A 21,352-nucleotide genomic window follows, 5' to 3' on the forward strand; every position below is an offset into this window, starting at 1 on the left:
TAATAGCGTAACCCCTCCCCCCCCCCCTTCCTATCCTGTCTATCCTTTCTGTAGACGTTGTACTCCCCAAATTCCAGTTCTGCATCCCTTATATCTGTGTGACACCACGTCTCTGATATCCCAACAATATCTGCCTTTGATGTTTTGAGCAATACCTCAAATTCATCAAATTTATTTACTAAACTCCTAGCATTGGTGTACACGCAAGTATACCTGCACCTGTTTCTATTCTTAGCTACCCTAACACAACCCATGTGTTTACTTGTACCGCAATGGCTCCCAGCAGTCTCTGAAATATCATGCATCTTGTTTTTCAGGCTTCTGCTCATTCTAATAGAAGCAGTGCAAGAATCTCTTTCACCTCTGCCAGTGGCTACTGTCAATCTATTGGTCTTTGTCTCCCCCCCCCCAAACTAGCAGTTTTCCGATCCACCTAACACTGCCTCGGTAGCATCAGCAAATATTCTTGCACCCTTTCTATTTAAGTGTATCCCATCCCTGTAGAAGCAATCTCTCCTGTTAACAAGTACAGTCCAGGCTGAAAAAAATTCTACCCCTTGAGCCTTGCACAATCTTTCCAGGGCCGAATTGATCGACACGGCTCTCATCATATACTCCCTCCTATCGTGTCTGGGCAGAATTGCCCAGACACGATAGGATAGATTGGATAGATCTATCTATATCTATCTAGGATAGATAGGATAGATTGCCCAGACACGATAGACTGCATAGCTCATCCGAGCTATGCAGGTTGAATTTCGATTCGTCAGAAAAAATGACGGTGTCCCGTTGCTCTTTTGTCTATGAAACATGCGTTTTAGCCCAAGCAAGTGGCTTCTTCCTCATTTGTTGGGCCGATAGGCATGCAAACCACATTCCAAAAGCCGTCTTTGGATAGTTCGTGCACTTGTTTCAACACCAGAGGCTATCTTAAAAGTCCAGTTTTAGATCAGGAGCACTAGCATGGCGTTTACGAAGGCGTAGCAGTTTCAAATATCGATCTTGGGGAGGCGTAGTCACTCTCTTACAGCCTAATCCAGGTCTTCTCTTCACATCACATTATGATGTAGTTACAAAAGAACTGGATGCAATAAATAATTTTGATATCATATATTTGAATTTCAGGAAAGCTTTTGACACTGTTGCGCATGGAAGACTATTGTACAAATTGGAGCAGAATGGTATTAAGGGTAAGTTACTACAATGGATAAAAGGATGGTTGAGTGGGAGAAGACAGAGGGTGGTAATCAATGGGTGCTGCTCTTCGTGGACTAATGTTATTAGTGGAGTCCCACAGGGTTCGGTGTTGGGTCCACTGTTGTTTTGTGTATTTATCAATGATATTGATGAAGGTATATCAGGCTTAGTGTCGAAGTTTGCAGATGATACAAACGTTGGCAGGGTTGTTAATGGCAGTAATGGTAGTGTGATACTGCAACTGGATCTAGATAACTTGGGCAGATGGGCTAAGAAGTGGCAACTGAAGTTTAACCTTGACAAATGCAAAGTACTGCATATGGGTAGAAGTAACCCCAGACAAACGTACCAACTATGTGGTACTACACTTAAGGTGGTAGAAAATGAAAAAGACCTGGGAGTAATTGTGCAGTCAGATATGAAGTTTTCTGAGCAATGCAGACAGGCTGCCAGGGCAGGTCATGGGGTTTTGTCAATGATATATAGGAATTTTGCTAGCAGGAGAAGGAGGTGATTGTCCCTCTGTATAAGGCAGTGGTCAGGCCGTGCCTTGAGTACTGCGTACAAGTCTGGAGGCCTCATTTTAGGAAGGATGTAGATTTGCTTGAGCTTGTACAGAGAAGGGCAACAAGATTGATGAGGGGAATGAAGGGATCCTCTTACCAAGAGAGGCTTAAGTTCTGCAAATTGCAGTGGCTGGAGACTAGGCACCTGCGCGGTGATCTGATTGAGATGTATAAGCCCTTGAATGGGTTGAGCCTGCTTAATTCTGATGAGATCCTTCCATTTGTTCAGATTACGAACCTAAGGGGGCATAAATTCAAATTAAGAAAAGACAGATGTAGAATAGATGTGCGGAAATTTGCCCTTAGCCAGCGGGTGGTTAATTGCTTGAACAAACTTCCATCTGTCGTTGTAGAAGTTGATAGGTTAAATAAATTTAAGGCGCCTCCGTAGCCAGGTGGGAAGGAGCGGCAGTGCGTAGAACACGCTTCTTGATTAGACCGGGGTTCGAGCCCGTCACCACCAAATACGGAGGATGCGGAAAGGTCAGGGAATGACCACCGCATATCCCGGAGCAATATGGCCTTAGTTGCTAATGCTCCTAAAAAAAAACCAAATAACAAATAACAAATAAATTTAAGGAGGAACTGGACATACATTTGGAGGGAATGGTGAGTTTATTTTTTGGCTGATGCTGCATACACTTGCTTTCTTGCATCACATGCCACTACTACTATAACTATAATACTTCATTTAAAACACATAACACTTTCTGGCTTTCACAGTGATACTGTTTGTCTCCCCAGAGTTTATATGGTGCAGATGTGGGAAACTACCGAAGGCGCCTTTCCCCTAACACTATGCACACTATGGTGAGATCTGCCGGCAACTCTTAGGATATGTTTTTTTTGTATGGGCGCTCCTAGAGCTTTAGTTCAACTCTGCCTCGTAACTGTGTGAAGAACAGAATCTATAAATTGCCAGAAATGTGTTGGTGTAGGTTTGTGTTCTGTTCTGGCCTCTTGGCTACCCAGAAGCATCAGTCACCTGGAAAGATGATTCCAGGTACTCGGCCACACCCAGAAAGGTGAGTCGGTCCCAGTAGAGCTCGTACAATCTCAATTCGAAACTCTGACCCACCTGATGTTGCCAAAAGGTGAGCCACATTCCTCTGGAGGCCCACTCCAGAAAAGGGAAAAGAAAAAAATAATAGTAAAAATCCCGCGGTGTAAAAAATAAAAAAAATTATAACAATAAATAAAAAAGTGGTGAAATATATATATATATTTTTAAGAAAAACAACTTTTTATAGTAATACATACATTATATAAATGTTTATAACAACTGCAACGACAAGAGATATCGTTGCAGTTGCTATAAACTGATTCCAGTTGAACAGCAGGTTACTTTTATTTTGAATATTAACACCTAACCAAGAAACCCTACCACTGTACTCTATATACATCATCATTAACAACCGACTGGGAAAAAAAAAAACTATTTTAACAATTTAGTAAAAAATATATCACGTTATTAATTAACCCATTTTTATGTGTTTATTTATCACATTTTGTGCATTTATTATTATTAACTAATTCTTATGCATTTAGCCCTATGCCAGTTTCGGATATAATCACTGTTATTTAGTTGAACAAAAGGGATAACGCACAGGGCCGCAGACCATAAATCTACCTCTGAAAAAGACTGTCTTCATGCATTGAGAGTAAAGATGATTTGTAATTTAAGATACACTGTGTGGCCTCCCCCCCCCCCTGTTATAACGTTTCTATACTTTTTGAGAGTGAAAAATATAAATATACCCCAAATGTCTGCCAATTCACCGTAGTTTTTGAGATCTACAACTTCAGAAAAGAATTCAGATCTTTAAAACACTTAAAGAGCAGTAGTCAGGCGTCACTCAAAGCAGGTGCATAAGTACACCTGCTTTGAGTGACCTGTGATCAAGCCCGTGACTGTTAAATACGTGCTGTTTCTCGTACTCTCTCTATCTTGTGAACTCCTCTGACCGTGTGGTCGTCCCGGAGTATAAAAAGAAAATTTGTTTCTTATTTTATTTATTTAAATTTGCTTCTCTTTTTCTATCCCCGCCCTTCCCAGACTGTGGGCTCTGTGGCAACTGTGCCACTTCGCCCCGTTAAACCAGACACTGGCTGTTTGCAGCGGGACAAAAATCTTTGATGTAATGTGGTGCGATGACAGCCAAGAACGGAAGAAATCCGATAGAAGGCAATGTCCGGAACGCTATTTAACAAAGTGACCAGCGCATCAACTTTGTGAGAGAGAAAAATGTGAAAATTATTAAGCAGTCGTGGTAATATATAAACTTCTTTCGATATTATCTTTCAGATTTACAAAGATAATCATGTAGATAAATGATTTGTTTAATTAAAAGCCGAGTGAATTTACCGCCTAGTTTCATACTGAGAATGATATAAAAATAAAACTCTAGCAGTTTCATTTTGTTAAATTATTTACGCCAACATTTAAGGAGACTTTTAAAACAAACTTCGCAAAAATTACTCTAAAAACATACTCTTAGAAACGTTACCTGGTTATGTGAACTGTTTCTTCAATCAACCAACCGAAGCCTAAACCAAGGATACAGATGAAACGCGACAGATCGAAATATCCAAAAACTCCAGTTGTGGTCTTTTGTTTAATTCCTTATCTGTAGTTTATCTGTAGACCAAGTAACATTTTCAATTTCTTTTTCACGTCCTATAATTAACAAGATGGGTAAAGTAGCAAGATCGATTGATGCTAAGGTAGGAATGACCTATCTTATATCAGAAAACCTTATTGGAGGTCGGAGTGACGTTGGAATCACGTGACTGCGGAAACATGAACAGCTTCGCAGTTAGCTCGGTGCGGTGCACGATGCTTGTGAAACAGCTGTTTGTCTATCTCCATCGGTATGCAAGGCAGGTAGTTTTAAAGTAATCCGCCAGCCTTTCAAAATCGAAACTTGAAGCATAAGTTAGCTAAAAGTAAGCGCATTTAAAGAGAATTTCATTTTTAAAGGTGTAATTTAAGTATTTGATATAATTTGAAAGGAAATATTAGTTTATTTTATGGTAGAAATCAAAAATCACACTTCCCTCACCTGAACGGTTTAATTACTAAACAGAACCTCCCGAATTTTGTAAACGATCCATTTTTTTTATCCACTTAAGTGACTTTTATTATTATTATTATTATTTGAAATTACAGTATATTAAATCTAGACATACACAGTGCGCCAATTAAATAACGAGACTGAGTGTGCTCTGTGTTTAGTATTAACGTTAAGAGGCCAATATGGTCCATGATTAGAGTGTGCTCTTTCCAACGAGTGCAAGTTGAAACTTGTCCGGTCAGTAGTTTGTGATTTATGACGGGAAGAATAATAGTTCTGTGCATGTCGTCGTCAGAAAATTGAAAATAGAGCAAAGAGCAGTTATCAACTTTTTTATTGTAAATTGGGTAAAAATGCTGCGGAAACTTTTGACGATTTGAAAAACAGTTTATGCTGATAAATGTTTGTCTCGACCAAGGGTGTTTGAATGGTTTTCTCGTTTTTGTAAAGGACTTGAGTCGTTTAAGGATGATTCTCGACCTGGCCGACCGATCTCTTTTCAAACACCGGAGATTGGCACAAAGGTTAGAAAAATTGTGACTGATTACAGATAAATTTCAACGAGGTTGCTTGCTGAGATGATCTGTAGCAATAAGAAATCTGTACGAGAAATTCCAAAAGATCTGGGTAAGAAAAAAAAAAATGTTCCCGTTTTGTACCACAATCGTTGAGTTTCGAGCAACGAGAAAAGAGAGTCGAGTGTTGCACCGAGTGTTTTTAGCAAAAAAAAAAAAAATCGATTCCAGTCACCGAAACCCCCCATTTCACCGAATTTGGCTCCGCAGATTACTTTTTGTTCCCCAAAATGAAAACAGCCATGAAAGGAACGCGATACATGACAGTAGAGGACATCCAGGCTGTAGTGACCGACCAGCTGAAAGCGGTACCAGAAGAGAAGTTTCAGAAGTGTTTTCAAAACTTGTATAAAAGATGTAAACAGTGTGTACATATCGGAGGCGATTACTTCGAAAATATATGTATAACCTTACTTTGCAGTAAGTGTTATTTATTTTCTTTCTTTTTTGTAGTAGCTTCAGTCTCGTTATTTAATTGGCACACTGTGTATAAACAGCAATTAAATACCATCTGTTTACTTAGGAAGATTAACTGCATCAGCACCAAAATGCTCACCTTCAGCCTAACAGAATTCAAACAGGAATTCAGAAAATAGTTCTATTCTAATTACTTAACTGTCCACGGTCAAGAAATCGTAATTTTTAGGGATGTAGTAGCAATGGCAAATCTTCTACTTGGATTTCTCCGTTGTATCAACAGTTATCCTCGACCTAACTCTTTTATATATATATATATATATATATATATATTTATTTATATATATTTATTTATATATATATATATTTATATATATATATTTATATATATATATATATATAGTAGATATGGCAAATGGTTAACAGTTGAAAGGTAAAATATTCAATTGTGAAGGTGATGCAAACAGTGAAAACTATAGCAAAAACCAAAAATTAAATCAAAGACCTAATAAAGGTGAGAAGAGCTGATTAATGCCATCAATGTCTAGATAAAACATTACATCAGTCTTAATAACTATGAACATAGTATGAACGAGTAGGTGGTAACTAAGGGATGTGATATCAATCCTAGCTGACTTTGGTCCATGGTATAACCTAGTAGGTATAACCATTCTTCAATTTCTTCTTTTCCATAGCCGCCCTCACTCCCTCCATCCATGTGCTTCTAGGTCTTCCTTTCCTTTTCCTTCTAGGGGGTGTCCATTCCATTGCTTTGTTAGGTAATCTCTCTTTCTCTCTCTCTCTTCTCATAACATGTCCATACCATTCTAATCTTTTTTTTGTTCTATTTTGTCGATGATGTTTATTTGAGCGTCCATTGCTTTTCTTATGTCTTTATCCTAACTCTTTCTAGTTTAGATCTTCGGGCTGATCTTCTCCAAAAATCCATCCCGACAGCTAACAATTTCTTCCTTTGCGTTTCCTTTATAGTCCAAATCTCATATCCATATAGTAAGATACTCTGAAAAATTACATTATATAGTAATCGTTTGGTTTTGAGGAGAATGTTGTTGCTCCATAATATTGGATTCAACATTCCCAAGACCTTTCTCTTCCCTCATTAATTCTCCTTGTAATCTCATCATCAGATGAACCATCCATCTGCACAATAGCTCCTAGATATTTAAACTGCAATGGCAAATAATGCAAGAAAGCAAGCTTATATAGCCAAAAATAAAATAAATAATAATAGTTCACCCATCTGTATCCTCCAGGAATTTGACCAGTTCTTCCTTGAATTTATTCAACTCATCCACCTCCACAACAGATGGAAGTCTGTTCCAACAATCAGCCACTCACTGGCTAAAGGCAAACCTCCGCACATATATACAATCATTCGTCCTCAACTTTAATTTATGCTCCCTCTTGTGTGGTCTCAGCAAGTGGAAGAATACCATTAGTATTCAGCTTACTCAATCCATTCAAGGCTTTAAAAACTTCAGTCAGATCTCCCTGCAGTGCCTCTTCTGGTGAGATGCTGCAATTTGCAGAACCGAAGCCTTTACAGGTAAGGGCACCCTTTTGTTCCCTTCACCAATCTGGATGTCCTCTGCAGAAATTCCAGCAGATTACATCCTTCTAAAGTGAGGCCTCCAGACCTATATACAGTACGCAAGATGCCGCCTAACCATGGCCTCATACAAAGTGATAATCACCACCCTATCCGTACTAGCAAAGTTTCTGTATATTATTGGCAAAAGCCTATGAGCTGTCCTGGAAGCATTTCTGCATTGCTCAAATAATTTTATATCTAGCTGCACAATTTCCCTGTTTTCATAAGCACGTTACAAATATTGCTTCCTATGCATCGAAAAAACTGGGTTTCCTCTTACGCACTCGGCGTTACTTTTCTATGCAGATGGAACTTTGTTCCCACGTCTTCGGGCGCTGCCCCCCAAACCTATCTCTGGCTTCTAGGTTCCATTCAAAAGTGGGTAGTTAGGTTAATTAATTAATGACTCATCTCTAACAGTCTCTGTCCCATAGACGTTCTGTTTCTGCTGCATGCCTTTTCTATAAATATTCCTGTGACCACCAAATACGGAGGAGGCGGAAAGGTCAGGGAGTGACCACCAAATACGGAGGATGCGGCAAGGTCAGGGAATGACCACCGCATATCCCAGGAGCAATATGGCCTTAGTTGCTAATGCTCCTAAAAACCAAATAACAACATAACTTCTATAAATATTCCCCGGGCGCTGTTCTGAATTGGCTTCTATAATTCCCGCTCTTTCTTCCACTTCAAGCTGTGCGACTTCAACTCACAGAACCACCTTTTTATCTTCCTTATTTATTCATTCTGCTTTCGTTTTCTGGAACAACCTTCCTTCATACGATTATTACTATATACTTCCTTCATAGGTATTTCCTGAAAATTGCAACCTACAGAAATTCAAATCTAGTATACTCAAGTCCCCCGTAGCCGAGTGGTCAAGAGCGGGAGTACAGCAACACACGCTCTTTGGATAGACTGGGGTTCTAGCCGAGCCGCTGACTACTAAATACAGTCGATCTGCCAACCTGTGCTGGATTATGGTTCATTTCCCTCAACATGAACGGTTGAGGAGGCTTCTATCCTGCACTGGATTAATAATGCTGCAGTTTACCTTTATATCCTCTCAACCTTCAACCAATGCACGGTACTAAGTACTATAGGTTCTACTACCTCTCGTGTTTGGGGTTTTCATTAAAAAATAAATAAATAAAACATTTAATCCGTCCATTAAAGATAATCAAATTGAATATCAAATTACTCCATTTAAGTTCATCAGACTAAGTTATCTCTAACTATTTATGAAAATAAATGGATATTAACGTTATCAGATCGTTTTCTCTATATTAATCAAGTCGTAAATTATTAACAGTATAGTACAAGTTCACACCGTGGAAAAAAAAAAAGAAAACAAAACAAACCAAACACATTTTACTGCTAAATAATTAAATCTTGTTTCTGTTGTAAACTTTGAGGTTGGCCTTGACGTTCTAGTGTTCTTATTATACTACTAACATGGTTAACCCATTTCACTAGGAAGGTGCGTAGGATGACGACCTCCGTAATTGGGAAGGTTGTCAGCCTACTTGAACTCCACGGGTAACTGCGGAACTACATAACGAACTTTGTTATGTAGTACCTCATAGTTTTGATATTTAATTAAAGATAAGTTAAATGAAGTATTTTATTTACATTAGGGTTTTTTGTAGTTCCTGTTTTCCTTGTTTTACGCCAACAGTTGTCTGTTTTGTTTTGTTTTTAATTCTTGAAATTTTGGCTCTTTTCTCTTCTGTGTTTATCTTTAGTTGTGACTGCCAAAGTTTGCATCTAAACTGCGTAATTGGACCGTTGGCGAGTGGAAGTTGTCTTTTCCGTGAATAACGTTTCTTGTTATGCCTCTTTTTTTTTTTTTTCTTTTCTTTTGAGAAGAATGACTCTTGTGTTCTGGTTTAACGGAAACAGGCAGGTGGAGGCAATGTTTTAGTATGGGGAATGTTTTCCTGATGTCTTTTGGAGCCCTTATACCCCCAGAACGCACCCTGAATGCTAAAAAACTACCTACCGTCTCTAACAGTGTTCAGAGGCCTTATAGAGCCCATGACTTGCTGTGTGGCGGCATACTTGCTGCAAGAGGAGGACACACTCACTATTAAGTAGGCGAGATTAATATGTATATGTCATAATTTTGACTGGATTGTGTATATACATAATATCAAATCCCAAATTCAAATATTTCTAGATGAGATTATAAACACTTTTTGCTGCCGCTCGTATTTTACAAAATAATTTTTTTTCTAAATCTTCGTGCTTTATCAACTCCATTCTCAATCGGTGCATTCGTTCAGTCTTAGGGCATTCCCTGGAATGCATCGGTATGTTTGAGATGCGAGGAAGTGAGACTCCTAAGCATCTATCAACTGCTACAGAAAGCTGAGACTCTTTCTTTACAATGCTTTGAAGACACCAGACTTTCCTCCTCTCTCTTTAGATCCTTTTTCGTAACAATAGAAGAAGAAATATGTACAGTTTAAGAGTTTAAGCAAACCTGAAGTTTCTGCTTTTCAGAAAAGCCATAGAACAGAAAAATATAAAATACAGAGGCGCTAAAACATAATCTTCCTGCAAATATTAAAAATGCCAATTCACTAAACCGGTTCAAGAAACTACTAATTAAACACATCACCAGGGATGTCTGATTCAATTTACCTTCCGCTGGACTCTAAAAACTTAGAGGAAATGCATCATCAATATGGAAATAATGTAAATAGTTAAAGGAACAGTTTAAAAAATTTGTAATATTCTAGTAATACATTTCATAATTTTTTTTCCTTTCATAATCCTAATCGTAAAAATGTTCACAATGAAATTATAAGTAGTGGTGGTTTTGAAAGTTGATAATGAAATATACGAAAAAATTCCAACTTATTTATAATTTATCTGTTGAATAATATCTGTACAACTTCAGAACTGTATATTTTTATTGTTATTCATATTTATTTTTTTCTGAGGGAACACCTCCTCACAACCCTAAAAAGCCTTTGGCTTATGTGTCTTCCTCCTTTTTTTTTTTTTGGTAGTTGTTGGCGCATAGGCTTCTGTGGCCATAATGCACCTCCCAAGTTTTTTGCAGTACTTTGATCCAAGCCCGAGGCGGGAATCGAACCCGCGACCTTTTGGGTTGGCAGGCAGGCACTTTACCCACCCGGCTAGCCAGGTCGGCCCTTTTTGATGTTATCTCCCAACAATTGTAACAGAAAATAGGAATAAATAAAATTATTGTTATTATTATTTGTTCAATATTTGGTTTTTAACTATACAGTTGACATTATTAAAATCTGCATATTGAAGAGTAGCCGAGTGGTCAGAGAGAGAGAGAGAGTGCAGTAGCACGCGCTCATTGAGCGGACCGTAGTTCAAGCTCCTGACTGCTAAATATGATTATTGTTTGTATTGAGAATTTATTGTAAACTCCTCTGACCTGGTGGTCGCGCCGAAGTATAAACAAGAAATTTAAGTTTTGCCCTACTGTAAAAACAAGGAGTATTTTTGCAAAATAAGCACAAGCATTTCATTAAATCTTGTAGAATAAGCTTTTGTTCAGAATTTATACTTTTTACATTTTATTTAAATAACGTAAATTTTAGTAAAGTTATAAATTTAGAGAAATTTATTTCCTTGTAGTAACTTTAAATATTTGTTAGAGTGAAAATTCAAATACTACTCGACCCACAAATGAAGTAAATCTCAAAAACGAGAAAAACGGCCTTCGCCTAAAGTTATGATGGGAAGAATCTCAGTCACGTGTCTCCGCTCTCGCAGACCTACAAACTTGGCGAGATACTTGCCATTAATGTTGTCCTCGCGAGTAGCACAGTTGATAGGATCGCCGTCCTCCCCACACCGGGTGGAAAAGACCTGATTACGAGTTCCGTCAATGACGAGAGGAATTTTTATGGGCCTTTTTCACAACGTGGCTTGGTTAGTCGGCCTCAGGCGACGGTAGCATCGTTTTTCTTCCAGCAAACAGAAAATCGATCTCACAACACATGCAACATACACGGAACAATATGATCTTAGTCGCTGATGCTCCTAAAACCCCTACTACAATAAGAACAACATCCATTAATCTTCACGCTTGTAGTGATGGTCTAAATCAATGGTTCTCAAATTTTTTGAGGCCACCGTTCCCTTGGTTCCATAAACTCATCCCAGCATTATTCATACTGGCGGTTTGCAACCTCCCTAAGGAAGATAACACAATAAAATTCAAAACAGTAACAATTAATTGCACATTTTTTCAAAATCAAATTAAAACTTTTTAAGTTTAATTAATGCAACAAAATTGATGAACTTGATCCGGTGATACCAGATTTTCACAGTCTGGTAGTCATTTAGCAAGAGGCTTAGATACTACATTTCGTAACAACTTGACTGTTCAGTAAATTCTTAATGCAATGGATTTGCTTTACGAAATGATATCAGTTTCTCTATATCTGGTTTAAAGTCACTTAGCCGAAGTCTTAAATCACCACATTTAGTAATCTGGAGTTGATTTCTTTGTTTGGTGAGAAGTTGGATGACCACAATAAAACCACGTTCCACCAAATATAATGTTGGAAATTCAATAGGGAGCTTCTTAACTACTGTCCATAGTGCAGGCCAAATTGAGACTGGACCGATCCAGATTAGGAAATGGAACACTAAATACTGTACAGGATTTCATCCCATGAATCAACCCACAACTGGCGAGATTGCTGCTGGGATTGGACTGAGACCACCAAACCGTAGCTCTGCTGCTAAACGCTATTTGGAGCTCTGAATAGGGCACCCTAGCCCTAATCACTTTTATTCCATATCCCTGGCGGGGGGGGGGAGGAGACAGTCTCCCCTCCCCGGCGAAAACAAGAATCTTGTCACCTCAGTTGGAAAACAAAACCCCTGGGGGAGAGGGTATATAAGATTACCACCAACAAACTCCCCAGAGGAGAAGTTATCCCGTCAACCATAACACCAACGGGAAGTATGACAAACACCTGGACCAGCTCGATAAATAATATTCTTGATGCAATCTTTAAGTAGCCGGCAATGGTAACAATCCCACAGCAGATATTGCTATGCAGAGAAAATTATGACTGCAGCACGGAAACAACGGAACCACTATTTACTTTGGAAGAACTTAACTTAGCAGCAGCAAGAATTAGGACACATAAGTCACCTGGTGTGGACAAACTCGAGCCAGAAATTGTTAAGAAACTAATTGAATATACCCTACACCCTATCTTGGACCTCTTCAACCACTGTCTCCAAGTAGGATATTTCCCAAGTGCATGGAAAGTAGCAAGTGTACGCTCGATCCTGAAAAATCCAAACAAGCCGCCAGATAGACCAGACTCCTACCGCCCAGTTGAACTTTTTGAACATTTCCTACATAGCAGAATAACAACTCATTATGTCAACGCCAATCTCCAGTCACAAAACCAGTATAGCTTCAGGAAGGGACGGTCAGCTGTGGACGCCCTGGATAACCTCGTCACAACCGCCAAAAGCTTGTTTGTTTGTTATTTGGTTTTTAGGAGCATTAGCAACTAAGGTCATATTGCTCCCGGAATATGTGGTGGTCATTCCTTGATCTTTCGGCATCCTCCGTATTTGATGGTAACGGGATCGAACCCCGGTCTAATCAAGACGCGTGTGTTACGCACTGCTGCTCCTTCCCACCTGGCTACGGAGGCACCCCGCCAAAAGCTCTACCAAGAAACATTTCCTTGCAATCTCAATTGATTTCGCCGGGGCGTTTGACTCACTCTGGTCGTCAAGCGTCCTGGGTAGACTTCGAGCCACAAACCTGCCCCAAAACCTATATCTTTGCATCTATAGCTATGTCTCGAACTGCAGCATAACTGTCAGAACACCATACAACCAGATCACCCGACCAATCTACAGGGGTCCATGCTGGGGACCCTCTTCTGGAACATCATCCTGGACCAATTCCTTTCTACCAACCTAGCAAACGTCAATTCTTAGGCATATGCAGATGACCTGGTCCTTATCCTGGAAGCCGATAACAGAGCACAGCTGGAAGATATAGGAAACAGAGCACTTGCTACCCTACAGAACTGGGCTAATGAGCACAACCTCCAGATCTCACCGGACAAAACCTGCTCCATACTTTTTAAAGGAACGCTGGACATCCGGAGACCTCCACAACTAAAAATACAGGGCAGAACTGTCAAGCTTGCCACCGAAATGAAGTATCTAGGCATAATCCTGGACAAGAACCTATCCTTTACCCGTCATCTGACGTATCTACGTAAAAAGATCCGTAATTACACCTCACTAGTAAACAGAGTCTCTCGCCGCGACTGGGGATTGAAGAAACGAACTCTTTCCATATACTACAGAGCCATCTTCGTACCAATAATCACATACGCAGCAGGAATCTGGTACACGAAGGCCATAACAGCAGTCAATTACAGAAAACTTGAAACAACACAACGAGCAATGCTACTGACCATCACCAGGTCGGTGTGCATGCGCTTTCACGCATGCCATTCAGGTGCTGGCCGGTGTGCAACCCCTGGACCTTGATGTCGTCAGATGCGGGTTGCTATATCACCTCTCTAAGGGCAAAGCAGTAAGAATCATTGATTACACAACAGACCCAGCTAACACAACTAAAGCAGAGAAAAAACGCCTAGCCCACTACCTACAACGAACCTGGCAATCCAGGTGGACCAACTCCTCTAAAGGAGAGATTACGAAAAAGTTCATTCCCGACACTACTGGGGTTTATCCGGAAATGCCGAAATGGTTCTCCCCCGGCCTCCACGCCACGTTCTTCTTAACTGGCCATTGGCCCATCAAAGAGAAATTACAAGCACTAGGCATTATTGATGACCCCTATGCCACTGTGGTTCCTCGGAAAGCTGGAGCCACTTAATGTATGACTGCAAACTCTATGAGGACTTAAGATGTACTCTCTTCACCAAAATCCACTATCCTCCAAAAGACCAGTAACAGCACGTCCTTGATAACTCCAAAGACTACATTGCCTTCACTCACTTTGCTCAAGAATTTTTTTTTTTTTTTCAAATAGGCCTCTGTGGTTGGGAATATTCATAATAATTACACAGTACACCAACCGATGTTATAGTGTTATGTTTATTAAAATAATGTTGTAAATAAAATAAAATTCCAATAAAAACTGACTGTACAATATAATATGAATTTAAACTGCATAGAATTATTTGCAATAAAACAATGTAGATGAAACACAGGATGATAAAAACGCTAAAATACCGTAGCTTTCAGAGGCATCCGCCTCCTTTTTCAACACTGTTGATAAAGGAGGCGGATGCCTCTGATTTTTATTGTAAATAATTCGTTGCAGTTTATATTATATTGTACAGTCAGTTTTTATTGGAATTCATATTATATTGTACAGTCAGTTTTTATTGGAATTTTATTTTATTTTATTTTATTTTATTTTATTTTATTTACAACATTATTTTAATAAACATACCACTATTTATAACATCGGTTGGTGTATTGTGTAATTATTATGAATATGCTCAAGAATTGTTCACCTGACGTAGGGCACTTCCACGGACACAAACTTGAAAACTGTACAGTACCACCCACAACTCACGACGCAGCTTTCAATCACTGACTGAAGCCTTGATTGTGAGAGAAGTTCCATTAACGCACAGCAGAAGATAAGGAAACTGACACACTCAAATCCCATCAAGTGCCATCTGGCGATTCGAACTAGGTGCCTAGCCTAGTTCCCTATAAATCTCCTTTCCTAGTCCGGGGGATACGGGTTTCTGTCTCTCCCCCTCCCTTGCTTACCCCTTCTTCTCCTGGTGGGGCCTGGGCTTGCCCCCACTGACTTTTTTGGGGTCGCCTTCTCTATCGTCCCCATACTTCTGTCTTTTTCCTCCCAGTCTTCAGCCTCCCTTCCTCACTCTGCCTAAACTGTCAGCGTACATCCCACACAATGTCAAAATTCAACAACGTCCAAAATTAAACCACATTAATATAAACTTCTTTCAGTCTTACTTTTCCAGTGTATTTTGCCACCCCCTTTATTTATTTATTTATTTATTTTTTTTTTTTTTTAGGTCCTAGCCACTGAAATCTCAGGAAATTAGGTGGCAGGACCTGCCAGAGAAGTGAAAATTTAAAATTACTGGGTACCTGGTCTGCCTCCACGAGGCATAATGTGGACAATGTTGGGCCCCAGCAGGGGTCTAGCTGCAACTTTCGACTTTCCTACTTCTAGTGCTCTTGACCTTTTTTTTTACATAGGCCCTAGCCACAGAAATCCCAGGAAACTAGGTGGCAGGGCCTGCCAGAGTAAAAATTTAAAACTACTGTGTACCTGTTCTGCCTCCACGAGGCCAAGTGTGGGCAACATTGGGTCCCAGCAGGGGTCTAGCGGCTAAATGGCCAGATGAACAATGATACATAACACTATACTTACAAAATTCATACACTTTTAAATCTCTGGCCTTTTACAGTTTATTGGCATATGGCAATGCACTATCACAAATTGGGGAGCGTGCTGCTCAAATTTTAGGTGATTTGGTGGAATGGGCTGGAGTAAATATACTTCAGATCTCAGAAGCTAAAACAGTGCAAATTCGGCTGAAAGGTTATTTGAGCATGAATAGGCATCCACTTGTAAGAGCATCAGGAATATCAATAAGATATGATGCTGTTTTTAAATGCTTGGGAATAAACTTTGTCCCACATGCTAAATATTTAAAAATAAAGTGCGTACTCTTTACGCCAAGTTAAGAAGAGTAATAAGAGTTGATTGGGGCATAAGGGGCCGAGCTCTAAATTTACTGTACAATTGCCTATTTGTTCTTATTATAACATGCATCTATAGCATGGCTTCATAAGATAACAAACTCTGATTAAAAATATATATATATATATAATGTAGGCTCAGAGATTCGCTCCCTTGTCTGTTACCAGAGTATGTCGAACGGTATCAACTGATGCTTTGCATGTGGTGTCTAGCGAATTACCAACTGATTTACAAATAGTGCTTATAGCATTAATGTATTGTACAAGAAATAACATCTTGAATGTGAGTTTCTGTTCAGACTTAGAGAGGTTATATACAATGCAGGATGTTAGAGAAGAAAAGGATTCAGAGTGAATTAATACAACTACCGTATGTCAAAGGAGGTGGGAAACCTCAGAAAAAGGTCGTGTAACTCATGTTTTTGCCTAGAGTGGATATATTACAGGTAAGGAAGAATCCTTGGCGGCAATTCGGAGTTAGTTCTGGCTTTCTGATAAGAGGTCATGGATTAGCCAAGAGACTATTTCAGCTAGGTCTGTAGGAAAATGATAAATGTATATGTTGTGAGGAGTAAATATCAGCCCGTATTATGTTTCATTGTGAGAACTATGTTGACATTAGAAGTCGACTAGGGTTAGCACTAGGAAATTTGGAACATGTTTGTGGATAAATAGAAATTCACCTACTTTAATTAATTTTGTTTACTCTGTATTTAAAAGGAGAGCGCAATTAAAGCTAGATAGTAGAGCCCGCAAGGATGGAAACCTAGCCCATTGGGATAGGCTGGATGAACAATGAATTCAAAGTTTTTTTCCTCTTGGCTAGGGCCAAGTGACATTGCACTCTCCAATTTGAGTTGCGTTTAATTTGAAATTCATTTTTTTTCCTTTTCTTCTTTTTAAATAATAAATTGTTTGTTTTAAGCACAGCAAAAGTTAGAAAAAGATAAGTCATGAACCACATATAAGCTACAGCTTAGGTGATCGGAGGCTTACTTGGTATTCTGAATGTATAATGTATGGCCTTTTACAGTGAACTGTTACACTCACAATGAAAGCAACGCGGAGATGGGGGGAACCCCTGGTGCCGTTTGACATCAATATACTTTACATAGTGCAGGATCCTTCGGCCAAAAGCCAGACCACAACAACAGAGCCCAACATAGTACTTCTCACATACCACACACAATACTTTTGTCTGGGTTTTACAGAGTACTGTATACTTCACAAGAGTACTTATGGTGCAGGTGCAGTTGTGGGAAACCACTGATGGCGTCTCCTCCCCAAACGCTATGTACAGTGCAGGACAGCGATTATTTTCTTCAGCAACCAGAACTCTTGATACGATTTCTTAAACTTTGTCTTCAACTTAATGTCATTTTGTAGCTCAATTAGTTCTTCCTCCACTACCCCAAATTCCTCAGTATCTGAAAATGGAGGCGCCTCCGTAGCCAGGTGGGCAGGAGCAGCAGTGCATAGCACACGCTTCTTGATTAGACCGGGGTTCGAGCCCGTCACCACCAAATACGGAGGATGTGGAAAGGTCAGGGAATGACCACCGCATATCCCCGGAGCAATATGGCCTTAGTTGCTAATGGTCCTAAAAACCAAAACAACAACAACAACAACTGAAAATGGATTTATCACCCAATCTGGAATTTCCTTCAAAAGAATGTCTTTAAGTCGCTCAGACGTATCTTTATGCAGCATATCGAAATGGTAACAAAAAACTTGAGATCATCATCTTGTATCCCACTTTTCTCTTCCAACTCAGACAGACTCGAAAATTGGTATAGCTTGCGACTGCTTATATTGCGCTTGAATAGAGTTAACTTTTAAATAAACTTAGTGGAGACGACAAATTTGGAGATAAGATTGGCCTTATTTCCTTGCAACTGCAAATTCACTTCATTGAACTTTGCAAATACACACTGTAATTCAGATAAATAAGAATGTTATGCTTGATCTCTTGGAGTTCATCACTGAGCAAAGCATTCATGTCTTCAACAAACTCCACAACATGTCAAAAAGATCTTACAAGCATCTCACACAGCTGCCTTTTGATAGCAACGAATTTCAGTATGAAGCAGCAAATGTTTAAAATCTTCATCATTGCAAACACATAGCTCCAGGAATAGTCGATTATTGAGAACGTGGGTTTAATTTTATTCAATGCAGTAATAACAATGAGTAATGGCTTGTGCAGGCGTTCACTGTTTGTTGACACAGTGAATGGTAAAGACATTTGACACTGCTTTTTTTTTTTTTTTTTTCCAAGTATGCAACGTTCCCACGGTAGGTAATTGCACACTTTGTTAACAACATCTAAATAACAAGATCCTTACCTTGAAATAGAAGTTTGACAAAATATTTTTATTGTACTTTATTAATAGCGGCGTTTGCTGCTGATCGGATTGGTCTGTAGAGTACAAGTTATTTTCGCCTATACATTTAGACATGTGGTATTTCATTGTATTAACCAGTCCTATATGCTAATTTATTATTTTTATTTTTTTTGTCTGGCTGGTAAAGGCATAATTTGGAAGCCAGGTCTATAGCAGTTGACATACGGTGGGTAATTCCAAACGGTTGATGGATATTCAAGCAGCTTCTAGATGAAATTAATGGTTGAATTCATATTTACCTTATCTTATTTCTTAAATATTTACTATATCAGAACCACACTATATTACTACTATATATAGCAGTGGTTTCCAACTGGGGTGCCGCAACAATATTCCAGGGGTGCCACGTAATTTGTGTTTAAGTTACTTAAACTTATATACTGTATTTTTAAAAATTTAAAAGCGTAATTTTATTCTTTACATAGCGGTACTGTATCTTTTTAATCTTGTGGTGATCTATAATTAATGTTTATTTAGTACCGCTATGAAAAGAATAAAATTATTATATAAGTATATATAATTTGTATTACGAATTGTAATTTTGTATATAGTTATTATTATAATAACTATCATATAACATTTTTAATATTTTATATATATATATATATATAGAGAGAGAGAGAGAGAGAGAGAGAATCGGATCTGACAGGCAGAAAATTGAGTAGGGGCACAACAAAATAATATTATAGTAAGGGTAATGGTAATGGAGGTATGTGATGCAAGAAAGCAAGCGTATGAGCTTATGTAGCATCAGTCAAAAAAAAAAAATAATAATAATAATAAATAAATAAAAAAAATTCACACAACCATTCCCTCTAAAGGTTTGTCCAATTCCTCCTTGAACTTATTTGAGCTATCAACTTCCACAACGACAGATGGAAGTTTGTTCCAGCTATTAACTATTCGCTGGCTAAGGCAAATTTCCGCACATCTATTCTACATCTGTCTTTCCTCAATTTGAATTTATACCCACTTAGGTTCGAAATCTGAGCAAGTGGAAGAATCCCATCAGAATTCAGAGTGCTCAACCTATTCAAGGCCTTGTTCACCTCAATCAGATCACCTCGCAGTGCCCAGTCTTCAGCCGCTGCAATTTGCAGAACTGAAGCCTCTCTTGTTAAGAGGATCCCTTCATTCCCCTCGCCAATCTTGTTGCTCTTCTCTGTACACGCTCAAGCAAATCTACATCCTTCCTAAAATGAGGCCTCCAGACCCTGTACGCAGTACTCAAGCGTGGCCTGACCATTGCCTTATACAAAGGGATAATCACCTCCTTTTCCCTTCTAGCAAAATTCGTGTATATCATTGACAAAACCACATGACCTGCCCTGACAGCCTGTCTACATTGCTCAGAAAACTTCATATCTGACTGCACAATTACTCCCAGGTCTTTTTCATTTTCTACCACCCTAAGTGCAGTACCACACCGTTGGTACGTTCCTCTGGGGTTGCTTCTACCCATATGCAGTTATTTGCATTTGTCAATGTTCAGCTTCGGTTGCCCCTTCTCAGCCCATCTGCCCAAATTTTCTAAATCCTGTTGTGTTGCAGTAGCACACTGCCATTACTGATTACTGTCATTAACAACCCTAACAACCTTGTATCATCTGCAAACACCAGATATAACTTCATCAATATTATTGATAAATATACAAAACAACAGTGGGCCCAACACCGAACCCCGTGCGACTCCACTAATAACATTAGTCCACGACGATAGCGTCCATTGATTACCACCCTCTGTCTTCTCCCCCTCAACCACCCTTTTATCCATTGTAACAGCTTACCCTTAATTCCATTCTGCTCCAATTTGTACAGTAGTCTTCCATGCGCAACAGTGTCAAAAACTGTCAAACATGACAAGTCAAATTTGTCAGACATGACTTTCCCTTAACACACCTATGCTGTGTCTGAATTATTGCTGCAGTCTTGTCTAGATGATCCTGCAATGCATCTTTAACCAGTGACTCCATACTTTAACGGGAACAAATTAAACTAACTGGTCTATAATTACTCGTGTCACCCTTTGATCCACCTTTGTGAACTGGTGATACATTTGCACATCTCCAGTCCGTGGGAACTTGCTCTAGTAATTATGGCTAAGGGTTTGCTTACTTCTTTTGCCGTCTCCTTTAATATAACTGGATAGATCCCATCCTCCCCTGGTGCCTTTCTTATGTTTCATTTCAACAATTTCTCCTACACTTTGCTATCAGTTATTACAAAATCATTAAGCACTCTGTTACAATTTGATAAACGTCTGGCATTTTCCATCCTTAATAATACCTCATGTGTGAATGCAGATGCAAAATACTCATTGTTTGTTTGTTATCTGAGCAGGATCATCAACAGTCGAACCATCGATATCAAGGGGACAAATCTGATTCATCCACTTCCTTTTAGAGTTTATATAAGTAAAGAAATCCTTGCTGTTTTTCTTAGCATTCTTTGCTAAAGATTTCTCGTAATCTGCCTTCGCTTGCCTAATCTCCTTTGTGACCTGATTACAGACTAGCTTATGTCTGCCATAGGCTTATGTGTCGTCTGACAATTTACATGCATTTTTCTTCTCTACCACGAGTCTCATTCGACAGCAGTTTAGGCCTAAACCTTGAACAATATTTTTTAATAGGTATGAAAAGTCTAGTAGCTTCCACGATTAATTCCATGAATGCTTGCCACTTAGAATTTGCTGTTGGTAGCATCATCAGTTGGTTCCACTGTAGTCACCTTTACAGAAGCAAAAACT

The 21,352-nt window shown here is 39.1% G+C and overlaps 2 protein-coding genes across 2 annotated transcripts in view; one reads left to right on the forward strand and one right to left on the reverse strand.

The window, feature by feature from the left end:
• The window catches only part of LOC150078335 (uncharacterized), a 66,846-nt gene extending 62,417 nt beyond the window's left edge, over window positions 1-4,429 (reverse strand). The window contains exon 1 of the mRNA XM_090384713.1: window positions 4,271-4,429. The gene's annotated coding sequence lies outside the window, so the exon portion shown is untranslated. The remainder of the gene's footprint in view (window positions 1-4,270) is intronic.
• LOC150078336 (fucose mutarotase-like) overlaps window positions 1-21,352 on the forward strand; it is a 126,432-nt gene that overhangs the window by 34,660 nt on the left and 70,420 nt on the right. The gene's annotated exons all lie outside the window — the stretch shown is intronic.

This window comes from Mastigoproctus giganteus, chromosome 11 (assembly GCF_048544385.1).
Source record: "Mastigoproctus giganteus isolate SK-2022 chromosome 11, ASM4854438v1, whole genome shotgun sequence".
Lineage (NCBI taxonomy): Eukaryota > Metazoa > Arthropoda > Arachnida > Uropygi > Thelyphonidae > Mastigoproctus > Mastigoproctus giganteus.